The following is a 15,890-nucleotide window of genomic DNA, read 5'->3' as shown; positions in this document are numbered from 1 at the left end:
TTTTTTCACCCTAATTATAAGAGTACTCAGAAAGATCTTCAAAATTTCTGGACTCAGAGGTAACCCAGGGCAAATGGATAAAGTAGCAGGAAAATGAATCTGGTAATCCCTAAAGGCTTCCATCGGTGCAATGTGCAACCCCCTCCCAACTCCTGTCTGCATCAAGATCTTGGTACAGTCCCTGATGCCCCTGGCAGCCAGGGACAGAGCACTAAAGGAGAATGTCACTTAATGACTCAAAGAATACACATGCACTACTACCCATCCAGGTGAGCAAATCTGAGCTCCTTACTAAGAGGAAGCTGTTTGTGCAGCTGGCAGCACCAGTTGAAATTGATGAAGAATCAGTCAACAAAGCAAAACAGAGTTGGAGTGGAAAGAAGGCATGGAAAGCTATAGTAACCTGGCTCTTCAGCAGGTTACAGGGGTGCTAGAATCTCTATCTGGAAATCTAAAAATATCCTCTTTGTCATCACAAAACCAGATGTCTACAAGAGCCCAGCTTCAGATACCTGTGCCATTTGGGGAAAGCCAACATTGAGGATTTATCTCAGCAAGAAGCTGCTGAGCAATTCAAAGTTCAAGGTGAAGCTCTTTCAGACATTCAAGAAAACACACAGACTCCACTGTTTAAGAGCAGAGTGAAGAGAAGGGCTGATGAAACAGGTGTGGAAGTTAAGGACATAGAATTGGTCAGTTCACAAGCAAATGTGCAGAGAGTAAAGCAGTCAGCACTGGAAAACAACAGTAATGATATTATAAATGCTGTTATGGAATTAACAATGTAGCCATCTGAAAATAAGGAACTTTTTTGTTGTTTTAAAAGAGCAACTGCAGCTTAGTTTGAAATTTGTCCTGTTTCCATCGTTAATACAGTCATGGCTTCTTGTTGGATTAGAAAAAAAGAGAGAGAAGGGAAAGAAAGCTTTCCTTTGAGTGTGTCCTCATTTGGAGCAGAGGTGAATACACTGACCAGTGCTATTCAAAGGTGATTCCAGCAGTTATCCCATTCCAGCCATCTTGGGGACTGATCTTTCATGCTTTGATATAAAATGTTCATAAATACCATTTCAGATACCAGGGTCCATATGATCAGAGATGCCAGAATCATACACCCCTGCTAGGAAGACTTCAGTGACTGCCTTTGTCTGCAAAAGGTCTGCATCCCTTAGCTTGACTTCAAGGAGCTCCATAAGCACGGTTCACCTCTCCATGTTGGGCTCTGGCTTTCCGAGAAACAGATCAGTACTCATCCTCTCCAAGCCAGCAGCATCTCAAGAAGTAACACTTATCATTGGTGGAAAATTTGTAATGATTTGGTGTATTGTAAAACACACACTTTCTCATTTTGGCATCTTACTAATTGATGTTAAATCTATGGGATGTCATTATTTGACAGCACTTCTTTTCTTAGTAAAATAACAGTTTCTCTTACAGCTGAAGGCATCTCTGATTTGATGAGGTATAATAAATAGCATTCTCTAGATTTTTAAGCCTAGAAGCTCAGAGACTGAGAACTCATATACCCATTCTCTGAGTCTTTCACTCCCAAATAAGAGCTGGGTAATGAGGTAATGGGTGCTGGTACTATAGCCACCTAGTTGTAACCATGGTGATATTCAAGTGTTTAAAGAACAGATCAACCAGAACAAAAACAAATGGCATGACAGCTTACCTGTCAGTCCCCATTCTTGGTTATTGTAGTTCTTACCTGTTAGTTCCCAACCCTTCACCCATTTGCCATTCCTTATTTTATGGATATCTGGAATTAATTTCCCCTGGAATTGGTCTGTCATCCAATTCCAGGGGAAAATTCTTACTTGGTCTAAACCAAGCACAGTTATCCCAAGCTCCTTTGCCATTGTTGGCTTTAGGGATAGGCATGTGTATTAGTTTTCTATTGCTGCTGTAACAAAATACTGCAACTTTATCTTAAAACAGCACAATTTATATTCTTACAATTTTGTAGATCTGGTGTCCATTTTGGGTCCCACTTGCCTAAAATGAAGGTGTCCACAGGCCTGTGTTCTTCTCTGGGAGTTCTAGGTGAGAGCTAGTTTCCTTGCTTTTTCAGGTGTTGGCAGATTTTGATTTCTTGAAGCTATGGCACTGAGGTCCCCATGTCCTTGCTTATTGTCAGTTAGAGGCTACCATGAGTCCCTAGCTGCCTCTTTCTAGTTCTTACACATAACTCCTACATCTTAGAATCTGTAACAAATTCTTCTCAAGCTCCCATCTCCCTCCCACAGCTGAAGGTAGATTGGGCACATCAGATAACTAGGGCAGTCTGCCCATCTCAAGGTTCATACCTTTAATCACAAAGTCCCTTTTGTGAGATAACATAGTCAGGTTCCAGGGAACCATAATGTGAGCATCTTTGAAGGCATTATTCTGCCTACCACATTATGTGACCCAGTCTGTCCAGTGAGCTATAAAGGGAAATCTGTTGGGGTTTGGAGGAGGGATTCTGCTCCCTGATGAAAAGAAAGATATGGGGGTTTGCCCCACTCCTACCTACTTTGATTGAGGTGGTGTAAACTGTGACAGGTATCTTATAACCTTAAGGTCTACAATCCAATAATAAAAACTGACACACCAAGAACAGCAGTGAGGGTATCCCAGTGAAAAGATAACAGTGTAGTCATTTGGTGACAAAACTGAGCCATTGAATCAATCCTAGAACTACCCACTTACACTGTGAGATGCTTCAATATCTTTATTGCTTAAGCCACTGCTGCTAGTCAGATTCTCTGCTACTTGCGCTGAATTCATCCTTGTTGAAATTTAACCCCTTCATTATTGGCTCATTTCCATAATGCCTGGATTTGCCACTGGTAACCTGTTTTCCTGTCCTACCTAATATTTTAGTCCTACTATAGCATGAATACCCACCCCCTCCACCAACATCAGCCTATTTAAGTTTCTAAAATCCTTCCTAGTTCATGCTACTCCCTCTTTAGTGACTGAGTGAGTTCCCTATATTTCCATTCATGGCTACAGATTAGTCTTGGATAAGCTACCACCCATTGTCCATGAAACTTCCTGGCTGAGATCACTGGATGATGCCTGAACTTGATGTCCCCACATGATTATTTGGATTGCTGACTTCCCTCACAGTGGCTCAATCTCCCAATCGTATGCCATTTGGCCTTGACTTTTCCCTCCCTGTTAATCTTGCATCTCCTTCCTACACTTTGCTGATGTTGATTTTCCTGATGTATCTTAACATCCAGATATACTAGACAGTGGCAATTATATGACTAGTCTTTCCCCTTTTATGCTTCTACACCATTTCTCATTCTAGTTCCTCAGTCAAAAATGCCCTTTGTATTCCATTATAGCTTTACCACTAAATCCTCAGGAAGATCTTGTGAGGAAATGAGATTAATCCTATTCTGCATGTGATTTAAAAACATGAAATCAAGTCAGGTGCAGTGGCGCAAGCCTGTAATCCCAGTGATTTGGGAGTCTGAGACAGAAGGTTTGCGAGTTCAAAACCAGCCTCAGCAAAAGCAAGGCGCTAAGCAACTTGGTGAGATTCTATCTCTAAATAAATTTCAAAATTGGGCTGGGGATGTGGCTCAGTGGTCGAGTACCCCTAAATTTAATCCCTAGTACCTGAAAAAAAAAAAAACAAACCATGATATGACTTATTTAGGGTGATGTGCCCAGTGAATGTCAGAACTGGGATGCTAGTTCTGACTTCTCTTCTGTCCTTTCACTTTCCTGTTTAGCATTTTAGGGGAAACCATGCCCAACTCAGCACTTGAAGGGCTTGTTTTCTTCTATGCCTTATAAGCACCTTGAGGGCAGGTATTAATTCTGATTTGTTATTGACCCGTAGAATCCACATGTGCTTGTAAATGGTTAAGAATTGTCTCTTGTGTGGGAAGTGGGGAGCACTCATTCACAACAGTTCCAAGTCCCAAGGGTAAATATTCCCATTGTGGCTAATTTCCAGTTGAACAAACTGACCATGGCTGAACAAGGATTGGGAAGATACAGGCAGTACATACCAGTGTGTGGTATTTCCACCATACAAATATCATTCACGTGAATAGTCTCAAGATTAAAATGATTAGGAAATAATGAGTTGGGGTATTTATTACCTCTGCTTTAAATATAATTTATTCCATTGTAATTTTATGTAATTTAATCTTTAATAATTATGTTTAACAATTGGCTTGCAAATTTCCTGAAAATTTAACAATTGAACTTACCAACTAGCTTGAGCCAGCTCTGGCACAACATTGCTAGAGTCTAATATAAAGCTTTGCTTTTAATAGGCATGGAACGGTGGTGAAGATGCTAATAAAAAGAACATGATTATCCACTTAGGAACTCTGAATGCAGCTGGTAACCCGGATTCCAGTACTCTTTTCTCCATCTGAGGATTTCTTATATTTCTATCCCTCATACTTAACAAAAGACAAACAAATAAAAAATAGTTGAGGGTGGAGACCAAATAATAGCTAAGTTTCCAACTATGGGTTGTGAATACTGACCTCTGCCCAGAGTCAGGGTGGGGCCTTGAGACTGCTTCCAGTTCAAAACTGTCCTCTGCAATTGAGCTTGGGTAAGCCTCTGAGCTATAACTGTCATCTCCTCTCCTGGCCTTGTCCGGATCACGCCCACAACAAGAAAAGCACTGAAAAAGCACCAGTCAGATTATTATTCTATTACATTCCAGAAAGTACAGCCTCCTAGGAATTGAGGAGCATAGAAAAAAGTGAACACTGAATCACTCCTAAAGGCACAAAGTCCTGAACTTAGTTATCTTAACCTTTTGTTATGGGTGCAATGCTGACCTCAATGGAAACTGGAGTGACCGGCACAGTTTGGGGAGACAGGGACAGCTGGCGAATCAGCTGTGTTGCATTACAGTCTGCACTATCCCAGTTGTGGCTCAGGGATTGTACCATATATGGACTCAGGCTCAGGACAGCTTGTCACGCCGATTTGCATCAAGGCTTCTCTAAAATTGCATCTTGGGATTAGGTCATTGTTGCCAGCAAAAGGAAGACCCCTGAAAGGTTGGACAGCATGAAGCCCTCAGGACGAATTGTGGTCTGGCAAGGAAAAGATGAGAGAAGGAGGGTACAACCCTCTGCAGTTAAATTGTGCTTGCAAATGAAGGTCCCTGAAAAAGTTGTGAGAGTGATTCCCAGCAGTGGTTGCAACAGGAACCACACAACAGAGGACTAGCCCCCTTCTGCAGAGACTACAACGCGTCTCACTGGCCTGGGGCTGCAGGAGCCTTATCCCCAGGCAGACATGGACAAATGTAATAGGGGTGAAAGGGAATAACTCCAAAATGTCAGAGGCAGTTTTTCTGGCTGTGGATGAAGGTGGCCATGATGCTGCTGAAGAAGCAGAAACTGTATTGGCCAAGCGGGGGATGGTTCAGGTTCTGAGTTAATCTAAGGTGAGGGTAGGGTCACCCGTGTAGAACGCAGCTAGTTAAGTTCTAGTCCTCTCCTATTTGTTTGGGTTAGATTAGCCTAGTGTGACCTAGCTGGGGCTGCAGGAAAGTAAGAAAAAAATAAAGGAAAGTGGGATGGGAGAGTGATTTGGGAAAGTGATTGGATCTGATATGTAAATTAAATAACTGTGTGTGTGTGTATGTGTGTGTGTGTGTATGTGTGTGTGTGTAGCTTGACTGCTTTTTTTCTTTTTTCTTTTTTTTTTTTTTTCTTTAGGAACACTTCTTTCTTTATGTGCCTTTTGATTTGGTTCAAAAGACCAGAACTTTGGAACACTCTATTGCAGAGTGAGAATGAACTACTCCATATGCAAAACACAGACAAATCTTACAAACATAATGTGAAGTGAAGAAGCCAGACACAAAAGAGTACTGTGAAATCCCATTTCTATGAAGCTTAAAAACAGGCAAAACCAATCTGTGATGTTAGAAGTCAGGATAGTGGTTCCTTTGTTGGTCAGTGACCGGGAGGGCTGGGGGTTTGGGGGTACTGGTAATGTACTGATTCTTTGTCTGGCTGCTGCTTACACAGATGTGGACATACTAAGCTGTCCACTGATGATCTGTGCATGTTTTTGTATGTGTGCTGTATTTCAATCAAAAGTGTCCAAAAAGAAAAAAAAGAAGGGAAAAAAAAGGGAACAGAATATAATCTTGTGAAATTAGTGGTCATAAGAATGAACACCTGTGTGCCAACCAAAAATCAAACTCTAGGGGTTGCACAGTGGCACCACCACAGGGTTGAACATCAGAAAGCCAGTCTCTAGTCCTACTTCGGTTATTCCCTGGTAAAGCAGTTTTGGAAACTGAACTCCTCTGTTGCTCAATTCCTCAACTGCAAAACAAAGGGGTCATATCAGATGAAATGATCTCAGAGAGAAGATTCCTCTTTCCTACCTGTTCCAGTGGAGGTGGAATAAGATTTATTGTTTATTTGACCTCACATGATCTTCTTGTAGAGGAAAGCTCTCCAGGTTTGGCAAGCTCACAGACTGGTTTTCATGTCATTAAATGCATGTGTGCATGTGTATGCACAAATGCTTGCACATACATGCACACACACATTTGGGAGTATTTGACCCCAAATCAGCCTTCACTTTCACATTCATCCTTATCCTCTCCTTCCTCTCCCTCACTACCGCCTTCCTTGATCTTAGTGTATTTATTTCCTAGGGCTACCATAGCAAAGCACAACAAACTGTGTGGTTTAGGACAAGAGAAAGTTATTGTTTCACAGTTCTGGAGGCTAGAAGTCCAAGATCAAGGTGTCCACAGGGCCCTGCTCCCTCTGGAGGGACTGGGAAAGGTCTTTTTCATGCCTCTCTGCTAGCTTCTGGTAGTCTCCGGTGTTCCTTACTTGCAGATGGTGGCTCCAATCCTCCATTTCCATATGGCACTCTCTGCATGTCTTCACAGCATCTTCCCTCTGGGCACATCTCTGTTTGTGTTCAAATTTCACCTTCCGGGGAGTGGAAAGTGCTGGGGATTGAACCCAGAGTTTTTTCATGCTGTAAATTTCCCCTTTTGGCCTACCCCCACGACTTCATTCAACTTCATTTCCTCTGTATAGTCCCTATGTTCAGATAAGATCACATTCAGAGGTACTAGGGGTTATGGCTTCAGAATATAGTTTGGGAGCATACAATTCACAACAGGCAGTAATTCAAAGGCTTCAGGAGAATCTAAAGTAGTCCCCAAACTCCATGCCTTACCATGGAAGATCAAGGATTCCAAGAAGACCAAACACCAAGAGATTAGGATACAGTAATGATCTCTTATGCTTATGTAGTACTTCCCACTCCAAAGCATCTTCAAAATCATTATGCCATTTGATATTCACAGTAATAATAGTAAGAATGCATCCTCTGGGGCCAGTATGCCTGGGCTGGAATCCCAGCTCCATCTGTTGCTAGCTGCCTGACCCTTGACTTTTATGCTTTAGTTTCCTCATCTGCAAAACTGGGATGTGATAAGGATTAAATGAATTAACACCAAAAACACTTAAAACAGTGCTTACCACACAGTTAACATTTGATAAATATTTATTACAACAAGAGCCAAAGGCCAGGTATTATTATCTGAAGAAATGCAGGCTCACAAGGCTAATTCATAGAAGATTTAGAACTGAAGCCCAGGCCTTCTGGGTTGTAACACTGAATTATGAGGTTATCTGGGATGACTTTTGTAATAATAATAACAGCAACAACAACAATGGTGCTATCTTTTACTGAGCACTCACTAAGTGCTTTAGATACAGCATCTCATTTAATCTTCATAATAATCTATGAGGCAGGTTTTAAAAAACTAACATATTTAAATTAACAGATAAAATTGTATGCATTTACCATGTGGCAGGTATTTTAATGTTTATTCCTATTTTAGAGGGAAAATTCAGGCCTAAAATTTCAGAAGGTAAACCTGGATCACTCAGCTAGTGATGGGGGATGAGGCTTCTGCAACCCCAGGGCCTGAGTTTCCAACCACATATATTTGATGAACTCTGCAAAGAAAAAGATCACCATAGTAGTTTACTTTATAAATAGTTGGGAAGTTAATTAGGTGATCTTTGTAAGTTCCCCAAGGTCAGGCAGAAGTCCTTCTTAGCCATCCTTCATTTTTTTTTTCCTTTTTGCACCCCGTGGGTGTCCCATATGCTCGTGTGGAAGAATTTGCAAATTAGTTTCCAAAAGCTGAAGAATCCAGGCCTAGGACAGGAGTGGCGCCAGATGAGTGCTTGATAGCCAAGGACAGGGCTGGGCGCCAGTGGGATGGTCTGATGGTGCTGAAGAGATAGAAGAAGACCAAACGCCAGAACCCAGAGGGAGCGTGGTGCCAGGGCATATAGGCTTTGTGCCATCTATCAAGTTTGCAAGAAGAAAACAAACCAAGGGAGAAGAGAATGACACTTCCCACAAGAGCAGCAAGTCCTGGAAGGGGGTACTGTTCTTTACAGGTGGTGTCCGATGGCTGCTTACTTAAATAGGTTCACCAGTCAAGGCCTAATAGAAGCAGTCCTTTGTTGGGCTTTGCCCAGGCCTTTCTGACTCTGACACGTTCTGACGAACACACATGGTTGTGGCTAGCAACCCAGACAGACACGACTGTTTTGGCTTCTGTCATTTCTTTTTCTCCTCTATCGCCAAAAATGTACTCAAGGTCCTTGATCTCAGTTCTGCCAGATTAGGGTTGGTCATCAATCCCTGCACCATGCTTGTGCCTTCTGGGTCCCCCTGGTGGAAGAGCGAAGGATAAGGGAATCATATAAGGCGGTAAGTAAAGAAGGTGTGGTGGAGAAGTTGGGGAGGGTTCTGTGGATCTCTTCCAACAGATTTTAAAGAACTCTTTTGTGAGTCTTTTGTCCTCACTGGATGAATGATTTACTATGAGTTTAGGGGTCTTGCAAACACAACAGTTTTGACCCTTGAATGGACTTTGATGACCAGGCAAAATAGTGACTTGGCTTCTACCCTTGACTTCCTTTTGGAGGGCCCACAACTCTCAGGGGATTTAGGAGGTAACACATTTAGAGTGTTCCCAAAAGATTATGGGGCTGTGGCTTGAGCAAAAGGTGTTTACTCCCACAGAGGTGGGACTTTTATTACTAGTTTCAACATCAAGGAGGTGTGAAAGTTATGTGCAAATCCTGACAATCAATACCATCTGAGGAAGGCCAGAAAGGGGCTCCAAAGGCTTATGCTTCTTTAACTTAAGGTGCAAAGTTTGGAAGCATCTGGGGATCTTGTAAAGTGCAAATTCAAAATCAATAAGTCTGGTGGGGTATGAGAGTCTGTATTTCCCTCAGTTTGCTGTGACATGAAGACCACTCTGATGAAGAAATACTCTTGTACTTAGCACCCTCCTCTACAAATACCCTCCACCAAAGCCACAATAGGAAACAAAAATGGGGAAATTGCCTTTCCTGGAGGTACCTTACATACTCCCAAACAATTGAGAAGGGACTGAGATACTGCATTAAGAGTTTTCACCTGCCCCATCCCCCAGAATGGTTTTATACTTGACCAGGTTAGAAGATAGGGCAAAGGATGAAGAAGAGTCCATGGGGAACCTTGGGCAATTTTGTAGAATAAATAGAAATAACAGTATTACAATTACTTCTTTTCTTTTTTCCTCTCAAAATATACATCCTTTTTAAATTTTATTTTTAAATTTTTACAGACTGCATTTTGATTCATTGTATAAAAATGGGGTGCATCTTTTCGTTTCTATAGTTGTGAAAAAAATACTTAAAGGTGGCTTTCACTGATACATGTGCATAAAAATAGGAAACAGGGTTAAAGATGCCAGGTGTGGTGGCATATGCCTGTAATCCCAGGGGCTCACTCCTGTAATCCCAGGGGCTCAGGAGGCTGAGGCAGGAGAATTTTGAGTTCAAAGTCACCCTCAGCAAAAGTGAGGTGCTAAGCAACTCAGTGAGACCCTCTCTTTAAATAAAATTCAAAATAGGGCTGGAGATGTGGCTCAGTGGTTGAGGGTCCCTGAGTTCAATCCCCAGTAGCCCTTCCCCCCTCAAAAAAGGAAACAGGGTTAAAGGAAAAGTGTGTTATTTCAAAGTACTTTCTATCTATCCCAAATTTTCTGAAAACAAACCTCTATTGTTTCTATTTTTCTTAAAGGCTAAACTTGAAGCATTCTGTATTGTGGAAATTTAAAGGCCTTTACTTTCCCTGGTGCCATCTGACCCAGAGGGGATCTTTAATATCTAAGGACTGAAGCCATATATACAGGGGCCCTTTGCAAGTGACTGAACCTTTGGGGTTAGGGAGAGATCCAGAATCTTCTGGTGCTGAGGAGGCCAAGATAGCAGGACAGGTTGTGTTGAATTACTGTTTGGCATTGAAGAAAGGACGGAGAAGGCCTATGGTGCCTGGTCTCTGCCTCCTGAAGTTATGCTGACCACTTGATGACCCAAAGTCTGATTTATTTTAGTTTCTATGTCTATAAGCAGGGCTAATTTGCATAAGTGGTGGTCTGGCACCTTGATTTCATGTTTGTAAATCAATGAGCAGACTATCTAAATCAATGACCTGAGATCTTATATGTTTTACGGGAGAGAAAAGACAGGTTGGGGATGGAAGTAGGAAGGTGGCAATAATCATGGAAATGTTTTACCTTCATGACTTAGTTTTTCATCCCTTGGTATTTCCTTTAAATAAGGAATTCCTAATCTGCAGAAGTGCTAGGGCAGCATAACTTTGGTGATCACACCCCTTTCTTATCAGCTCAGTGCTTTGTATATAGTAGGTACTCAATTTGGGGGTGGGTGCCATAGAGTGAACTCAGGGCACTTAACCACTGAACCACATCCACCCCTCCCCCCTCTTTTTTGAGACAGGGTCTGGCTATGTTGCTTAGGGACTTGTTAAGTTGCTGAGGCCATCTTTAAACTTGAGATACCCCTGCCTCAGCCTGCTGAGCTGTTGGGATTACAGGAGTACATTACTGTGCCTGGCATCAATTTTTTAAATATATTTTTAAACATACTTTTTTCCTTTGATAGTCTGAACACAAACAAAACAATTTGGGGAAATTACCATCATTTCCCCCTGGTAGCAGTGATTTGCAGAGGTTTGGATATATAGCCACCCACACTTATTTGTTAAAGATAATAAAAGACTATAGAAGTAACAAGATTTGGGATGACTGAAACAATAAAATAGATGTTAGGAAACAGAGAAGGGACAACTCTAAAAGTAACATTTTTTTTTTTTTTTTAATTTAAGCTCTAAGATGTTGTACAGTTTTCAAGTATTTGTTACCTAATATTTGAGGAAATAAAATTTTAGTAGGTCCTTTCTCTTAGGTCCTTCTACCACTGTTCAGGAATGAAATTTGGACTTGATCACCAACTTGGCTCATTTGTTGACGGACTTATTAATCCCACACAATTTTGAATTGTCTTTATCCTTCACAATCTGTCTTCCTTTCTCTAGATTCTTTATTCTTTTGACCATGCCCTTCTCTACAGATGTCCAATATTTTCATGACTTCCTTTTGGACAAAAGAATAACTTTCTATCGAGGAGCAGACAACTGATAACAGTTTGGAGTAGCATAGATAGGTTCTATTCTAGCCTAAACCATGGAAGACAGGATCTCCCTATGCTTTTTCAATCCTTCATTTCCAATGTTAAGATGTCTTTGCTCTGGAACCACCTCTCTGCAGCAATCTCAGTTCAGGAAAGACCCCTATTTGCAACTGTGCCCTAGCCCCCATACCTCTCCTTTTCTTATTATATCATCAAAACCTACCAAGCCTTGTCTTAGCTTTTAGTGTTTTTCTCATAAATATACCAATAGGTCCCCACAATAGTGAGAATTAGGGGAAAGTTCATTTTGAGATGAGAACTTCAAATCACCCAGTGCTAAGTGTCCTGGCCCCCATAAAGGTTCATGACAAAGGAGTTGGGCTATGGCCTACATGGTGCTTGTATTTCCTTGATTCCAGAGTATTTCCTCAGGTCCTGAGTGCATCAGCCATTTGCCAGGAGTCTTGAAGGATCAAATTGCTCTCTACATACAGCAGATAAGATGAAAACAGAAGGTGGAGTTTTCTATGGTGGATCATTGTTGTTTGAACATGTTGGCATTGCCTTCTTCTGATCCCAGGTTTCTGGTTGAACAAACTGAGACGTGACTAGTTCAATTTCCCTGGCAGTATATTTAGCACAGGCTCAAAGCTTAAATGGTAAAAAGGCATGGTCCCTGGTCACCTTGCTAATGGTATGTGGGCTCTGCACCCTATGAAGGAATCATTATTAAAAATGAACTTTTTATAGTGAGCAATCAGAAGGGAATTTTACTGCTATAGCAGATAAGGAAAACAATTATATATAGCAGAAAGAACAAAGCCTTTTATCTTAGAGCAAATAAACTAAATGTTAAAACAGGTTACAATGTCACAGTGATAAAGTAATTAGTAGTTCCTATTGAAACAAGTTCCTATTGAGAAACTCCATCAGTGTTATATTTTCCACGTGTAACTGGGCAAGAAAAATATGAAACCCAAGAAGGCAGAAAACCAACCTTTTTGTTGACATTCATTAAAACTGAATGTTGGAACATGAAAGCACTCTGAAGCATATCATTATTTTTCTGTACCCTTTTATCACTATGAGGCAAAGAAATCAATTTAGGGAAAAGGTGATAGAGTTGGCATTTTGAAATGCATCAAGAAATTCTAAATTATGGGAGCTATTGATAAAGTCAATATTTATAGCTCAAAGATTTTATAATATTTATATCAACATTAAAGACACAATCAAAGCCCACCAATCCATTCCAGTTTGTGAATGTGATTTCCATTCTGAAAGCCACTAGGTTAAAGAAACATGAGGCTTCTTGCAGCCAAATGTATGTGGAGCAAGACACACTGGAATGGTCACTTAGATTAAGACTTAAAATATACATTTGAAATAAAGGTTACCCAAGCCAGATTGTACATTTGACAAATTGGCATCATCAATAATTTATCTTCAATATTCATCCATAAACACAAATTCTGACGAATGAAGTCAGATAGTGCCCAGGAATATAAAATATCAATTGACCTCCTAAATTTCTATTTCCTAAAACTCTGAGAGAGTTTCCCCCTAAACCCTACTTTTAGATTTTGTATCCAGGGGGAATATCATCAAACACAAAGGATTAACAATCATCTTTGTCTTAGACTTCCCTCATGTCTTAGGTCTCTTAGTGAGGGCTTCAGTTTCATTCATTTATGGATATGTTCTTTTTTTATTGTGTTAGCTGTCAATTGCTGTGTAAAAGACATAGGGACTTATAGCTGCATACATTTATTATCAGTTTCTGACGGTCAGACTTCTGGACACAGCCTATTGAGTCCTCTGCTTTCAAGTTTCTTATAAGGCTGTAATCAGTCTGGGATCTCATCAGCAGGGAGACTGGGGGAAAGATCCACTCCAAGGTCATGTGGTTGCTTGAAGGATTCAGGTCCTAGCAAGTTGTTGGAACAAGGACCTCTCTGCTCTTCTTGGAACTGCCCTCAACTCTTTGCCACATAAACTTTTCCAACGTGGCAGCTTACTTTATCAAGCCAAGAATATCATCAACAGGATGCAAGTTACAATATTTTGCAACATAGTAATGAAAGTGGCATCCCCTCAATGTCACCATATTCTATCACCCGGAAGCAAGGTACTCAAGATAAGGGGATCACACAGTCTGTGAAAACTAAAAGGTGGGAATTGCAAGGAGCCATCTCAGAGTTTGCCAACCACATTTGTTAGGAATTTATTGAGGGGGCTGGGGAGATAGCTCAGTTGGTAGAGTGCTTGCCTTGCAAGCCCAAGGCCCTGGGTTTGATTCCCAGCACCGAAAAAAAAAAAAAAAAAAAAAAAAAAAAAAAAAAAAAAAGAATTTATTGAGCTTGAGCACTACCTAGTTCTTTGGCAGTGGTAGATGTTGACAACGTGGTAATGAACATCTTGCTCTTATCAGAAGGCACAATCCAGCTAGGGGAGAGGGGAGCAGACACTAAATAGATCATTGCAATTATGACAAGCACACTAAATAAGAAATATAGAGAACAAAGAATCCATCTTGGCCTAGGTTGAAGAAGGTAGGATGTCAGGAAGAGACATTTCAATGGGGACTTGAAGATGAAAGAGATGTAGGAAGTTTTCTAAGCAGAGGGAATAGCTTATGCAAAGATCCCAAGGCAAGAAAGATCATGTTGTATTTGAGAGAAAAGTTGCTGGAGTAGAGTGGGCAGATAGGAAGAGTAAGAAAAGGAAGAGGAATCTAATGTACTATATTAAGGAGATTGACCCAGAGCCAGAGAGGAAAGGGAAGTCTTTGAGAAGTTCCCTCTGTCCACCTTTCTCCTTCTGTGTCTTCTCTCCGTATTGCAGAGGCTGTGACCATGCTTGGACTCTCATGACATCTTTCTGCCCTGTAACAATATCCTGCTGATATTGTTCTGAGTGATCCCATATGGTCACTCAATTCCTCCTTCCATGTGTTGACTTTTTTCCCAGCAATTTTCAAACTGTTTTCAAACAAAACAAGACATACATCCCTAATATATAAAATAGATAAAAGCAGAACCACCAGGATCAAAGAGAGTTTCATGTGGAGAAGGAGCACACTTCCCCACATCCCCTTGGGGAGTCCCAAGGTATTTCCTGGAGCTCTAGGACTCTGCCCATTCTCTTTTGAGAAACATGTCCCCAGGCCACAACTTTGTCATCTGTTGTTTGCAGCGTCTCACTCATTTGATGACTTGGGTTGATCCTGACAATGTGTCAGGTATGAAGTAGGTACTGAGACTATAAAGGTGAGTAAAAGAGTCTCTATCCATAGTGAACTCACTGAGCAGGGATTCACATGGGTGAACAACCCACTGCAGCACAGTGTAATATACAGTTACGGAGGGCTGGGCAGGGAGCAATGGTAGCTTAAGAGTTCAGAGTTAGGAAGATTTCCCAAGCAGAGGAGGCTGTACAGGACCCAGGTTGTGCCTGTCCTTCAGGATTTCCCCTTGCATCTGAAGTGGCTCCCATTTTAGAACACACTTGTCTAGATAGCTCTCTCAAAGCTCTTTCTCACCATGCTTAAACAAGTGTCCTGGAATTTAAGTAGAAGGGACTCAATTGCTCTCCCAGGTCATATAACAACTGTGATGCTAGAAAGCATGTACTGGATTTTTAATTTCTTATGGTGTCTGGATTGGAGTGAAAGATGAACAAGCTTGCTTCTTTACCCATTTTTGCATAGAAGGGACTGAGAACACTCTGTTTTCTACCTAAGTGTGTGTTATGATTTGAATATGAGGTGTCCCCCAAAAACTCAAGTGTGAGAAATGCAGGAATATTTAGAGGTGAACGTATTACAACATGACAGTTGTAACCTAGTCAGTGAATTAAACCATTTCATGGATTAAAAATTTGAATGGATTAATGTGTGGTAACTGTAGATAGGTAGTGCATGGTTGAAGGAAGTAGGTCACTAGGGGCATGCTTTCGGAGATCATATTATCTCTGGATTCTTGTACTTAAGCTTTCTCTCTGCTTCCTGGTTGTCATGTCCTGAGCTGCTTTCCTTAGCCACACCCATCTGCCATGATGTTCTGCCTCACTTGGTCCCAGAGCTACAGAGTTGACCAACTATGAACTGAATCTCTGAAACTGAGTCAAACTTTTCTTCCTCCAAGTGGTTCTTGTTGGGTATATTGGTTACAGCAATGCAAATCTCACTAACAGTGTTTCCATTTTGTGAGGACTCTGCACAGAAGAGGCAGTGATGTCTTTGACCTCCCATCTGGTTTCAGAGTCTTAGCACTGACCTTACCAATCAGGTCTAGTGTATTCTATTGGTTTATTGGATCCTCCTTCATATGTCATGACAGCCCAAATTCTAAGATAAATTGG

General features: G+C 41.2%; 1 pseudogene across 1 annotated transcript; it reads left to right on the top strand.

The window, feature by feature from the left end:
* The first annotated feature begins 221 nt into the window (after positions 1 to 221).
* LOC306666938 (nascent polypeptide-associated complex subunit alpha-like) lies at positions 222 to 788 on the top strand (annotated as a pseudogene). Its single transcript has one exon. The product of its transcript is annotated as a nascent polypeptide-associated complex subunit alpha-like (transcript).
* The last annotated feature ends 15,102 nt before the right edge of the window (positions 789 to 15,890 follow it).

The sequence above is a fragment of the Sciurus vulgaris genome, assembly GCF_902686455.1.
Source record: "Sciurus vulgaris genome assembly, chromosome: 7".
Classification (NCBI taxonomy): Eukaryota; Metazoa; Chordata; class Mammalia; order Rodentia; family Sciuridae; genus Sciurus; species Sciurus vulgaris.
The sequence above is the reverse complement of the archived record's forward strand: the minus strand, read 5'-3'. Positions and strand labels throughout refer to the sequence as shown.